We start from the raw sequence: 4,524 nt of genomic DNA on the forward strand, positions 1-4,524 counted from the left end.
AATTGGCCCCAATAGAGTTTTTATATGATTTTTTATTTATAGTGGCATATTAGCTAGTGTTGTAAATCCATGTTTTACAGGAATAAGTGGATGTCACTATCATACCTAATACCTAATAAGTGACTCACCCCACCATGTATCACCAATGATGTATATGACCACTCTACCAAATATGTGACTCACCAATGATGTATATGACCACTTATGGTAGTAAACTATGCATTTCTCATGTCTATAAATAGCCACTAAAGATGAATGAAAAACACGCAAGACTAGATGAGTAGGAACTCATAGTTGAGCTCTTGAGAATTTTTCTTCCATAATTATTTTCTTTTCTTCCCAATTTCTCCCCAAAAATCCTCTTAATTATATAAAACGTTCTCAACACGACTTGCTCACCAATTGAGGTTCTTAGAAAGTTTCAATCTTGGTATATCTCTTCCTTACCATTCTTATTGAATTTCAAATCATTTGTTTCACTAAAATCCATATATGCTATTTTATGAAGTTTATGGTTGTAGGGGCCTTTTCGTTCCGACATCTACTGCTGTAAAGAGCCAAATGCGTGAAACTTGCCCCTAGGTCTGATTTCAAGAATCATACCCCAAGAACGCTTTGAAAGGGTAGTTGAGTGTTAGGAAGCACCTTGGTTACCTTCACCAGCAAAACTAACAGTCGCTTACAGATAGATTCTTAGCTTGGCATGAGAAGCTTGTGGCATGGAAGCAAAGCAGTCATGAGTTTAGAATTAAAGAGAGAGAGAGCTGTGAGTTCCTATGAGAAACAAGGGTTCTAAGGAAAGGGGAAGGGATTCTAAGAGGGTTTGTTGAAGAGAGAGAGATGGGGGTATAACAATGGGCGTGTTGAGTAGTTTCCGGCACCTTGACGAAAGCTCTGTCAAGCTCTGGAACGATTTACTAGAAGTGAAAATGGAAGATATGGAGGAATTGGGGCTCGAAATTACAGAGGTTTCTGGGATGAGAGATGAAGCTTGCTCTCTGGATGTGTGTTGTTTGATGGGTAGGAGATGGCCCTTTTTATAGCCACTAGAAGCTCCTCCTTTCCAAGAAACCCTAATGGTTTCTCTCCAATTTTACCAAGTCTCCCCTTTCATTTCTCTTATCTCCCTTTGACCCATCCTATTTTGTGAAATCTTCCTCTATCCAAAAGACAAGATTTTTGGGAGCTCTAAGTCTTTCCTATAGCTGCTTCAGTAATGAACTCCCATTTTTGGCTACCTCATCACCTTCTTTCCTTCCCTCTTCCATGGCAAGAGCTGGTGGAAGAAAGAAATGGGTAAAGGCGCTGGTCTGAAGGGTGCTTCTGCTCTTAGGAACCTGCGCACACCAATACCCCCTAGTTCTTTGAGTGTTTTACCTTGATGTTTGTTCTTGCCCATGTGCCGGAGTCTCCCAACAGCTTACATCATGGATATTTTGCCTTTCATCGTGGCTCTTGTTTCCAACTAGGTGCTGGAGATTTGCAGATATTTTCCTTGGTTGCTTGGGCCTTCCTAAGATAATGGGTTAACCCTTTAAGGGAATGGGCTAATTTCCTAGTGTAATAACCCAAATCCAAAATTCATAATTAATGAGTAATTTATTAGGAGAAAAGACAATTTTGCCCTTGGAATATTTTATTAAGAAAAAGTTGACTTTTTGACCGGAAAGAAATTTGACAATTCTACAAACACCGTTACGTAGAGTACGGTGAAATGAGTTCACAGACACGTAGTGGGCCCGAATTGGCGTTGTAACGAGAGAGTTATGGTCAAAAGAAACTCAGTGGCACAATTGTAAATATTTCAAAAATGGATTTTATAAAAAAATCAGATTTCCCTCTTTCTCTCTCTCTCTCTCTCCCTCCCGCGACCTCTCTCCCGCGTCGTCCCCTTCCCCCCTTCGAAACTCCGGCCACCGGCCACGGCTGTGGAGGGGCCGGTACCAAAATGACCGGGACGTCGTCCTCTTCCAGCCCCAGCCAGCTCCCGCCTCCAACCGCCGCAGTTTCGCCGAAATTTGGAGAGGAAGCCGCTGGCGTCACCCGATCTTCACAGCCGCTGATCTCCCCCCTCCGGCCACCATTTCCGTCTAGCTAGGCATCCGGGGCCAGCCAGACCCGCAGGAGGGACCTTCAGAAGGTTTAGCTAGCTCGAACCAGGAGTGAGTGGACTTTTCTTTTATAAATGATTTTATGCAAATGAAATTCATTATTTGATCTGGAATAAGTTTTATTGAGTATGATTTTCCTAGCATGATTTGTGAAATTAAATATCTTTATTTATATGCTGCTTAGTTGAATATGCTAAAGAGATATGGAAAGTAGAGATTGAGATTTATATCAGATAAAATGGCAACAGAGTTCCAGATTTAACAAAAATTCAGTTATTTATAAGAATTTTCAGAAATCTTATATTTTCTTAAACCACCGTGGGTACCCAGTTACAGAAACAGTTTGCTTTCAGTATATGTTGCCTTCGGATATGACGATGTCCACGGACATCCAGTTTGCTTTCAGTTTTGTCAGTGCACTTGACATTTGCCTCACGAGTTTCGGGGACGCCAGGACCGTGAGAGCCAGGAATGCGGATCAGGCTGATTACGGTCCCCTGAATCCTGCCAGTTTGCGGCTCGGGTTGACTTTGTGTCACCGAGACCTCCCAGGGGAATTGACGGATATCAGGAATTGACGGAATTAAAGGGGTATACCTAGGTGGTAGTTTTAAATTGATTACAGTGCTTTTATGCGAGTTTTATTGATCTTGAATATGATTTGCATATACGTATATAAATATGTGAATGCCTTGATTTTAGTATGATTCAAAGGCAGATTAAATAATCAGTTTTACATAACTGTTTTTACAGTGGGGGTTAGTATATTCTTGTGCTATTTTCTGAACCTTTATTTTCGTCCACTCACATTTTTTGTTGAATGTTTTGCACCCCCAGGCTGTAGGCGTGCACAGAAATCCACCACCGGGCCATTTTTCCGTCTTCCGCGCCTTTCTTTTGTTATAGAAGTTTTGTTTTGTAAAAGGATTACTCATCTGTATACTCTTAGTAATTGCTCTGATATGCTGCCCTAGATTGAGAACTGAACTGTTGGAGTGTATATTTAAGTGCTGGTAGTTGGTTGTATAAATATACATGCTTGTTTTGACAGGTGTAAATTTGGGATTGAACAAATTACAGGGGAGACTATGCCAAAATTTCGGTAGGAGTCAAGGCTAAATTTAAAATAAGTTGTAATTAGAAGGGCATATGGGTCAATTATGCCCGACATTCGCCAAGTGTCGGACACGCACAGGGTTCGACTTGAATTCTAAAGCGGAATTTGGATAGGGTCCTGTCAACTTGGTGTCAGAGCATTAGGTTTCACTTATTGTAGACTTTGCACCTGTGCAGTCTCGTTTTTCCTGAAAATCCGTTTCTCGTGACAGTACAGATAGGCCCTAAGCGTGGTGGTGTCTGTAGGGGAACTAGACAGTCGTCCCGACTTAAGGAATAGGATCCCCAGTTCGGGCAGGAGGAAGTTCCTGTTCCTATACCGGTACCTGAATCGGTATAGTAGTCTGTTGTTAGAGGCTCGTCAGAAGCCGTACCTACTGTGCCTACTATGCAGGGAGATCCTAACTTTAGCTGGCTCAGGCTTTAGCCAGGACTGGGCAGCCCAGAGATCCCTCCGTGAGATATGCGGATCAAGCGGATCAAGCAAAGAGGATTGGGGGCCACTGATTTTGATGGTGACAGTACCCCAGCAGTAAATGAGGAATGGATTGGAAGGATGGAGCAGATCATGGAGGTCATGGCTGTTCCACAGAACAGTAGGGTTACTCTGGCCACCTTCTTCTTGATCAGAAATGCCAGACATTGGTGGGACTCGGTTAAGAGGAGATACCGGGATCCTTTAACCATTACGTGGCAAGTATTTAGAGCCGCATTTGACAGTGAGTACTATCCACGAGCCTACCAGAATGTGAAGATGCAAGAGTTTTTACAGCTGGACAAGGGATAATGACTGTATCAGAGTACGAGAAAACGTTTCATCTGTCTAAGTATTGTTTTCCACTGGTGGAGGAGGAAAACAAGAAGTGCCAACTTTTCACTTTGGGGTTAAAGGTTTCCATCTGAGATATTGTGATCAGTCAGTGGTTGACTAATTTTGGTGATGTGGTGATGTCTGTCTCGTTATTGAAAGCAGCCAGATGATAGTCAGACCACGGGCTGAACTCCGTAGGCATCAGTTTTACATAGGTGGTCCTAGTCAGGGATCATCTAAGAGAAGCAGTTACAGTTCTGGATCATCGAGTGGTCGCAAATATGGAGGCTACCGATCTAGATTCAGTTCCAGCGGAGGTTCCAACCAAAGTAGCAGTTCTGGAAACCGCTCTTGGGTTAGTGCAGTTAGAGGTACTGGAAAACAGTTGCTGTCAGGATCCGGCAGGAGGAGTCGCCCCCAATGTGCCAGGTGTGGTAGGTACCATTCTGGGCCTTGCCAGTAGGGCACTACTGGATGCTATTATTG

The sequence above is a fragment of the Prunus dulcis genome, chromosome 8, assembly GCF_902201215.1.
Source record: "Prunus dulcis chromosome 8, ALMONDv2, whole genome shotgun sequence".
Taxonomy (NCBI): Eukaryota; Viridiplantae; Streptophyta; class Magnoliopsida; order Rosales; family Rosaceae; genus Prunus; species Prunus dulcis.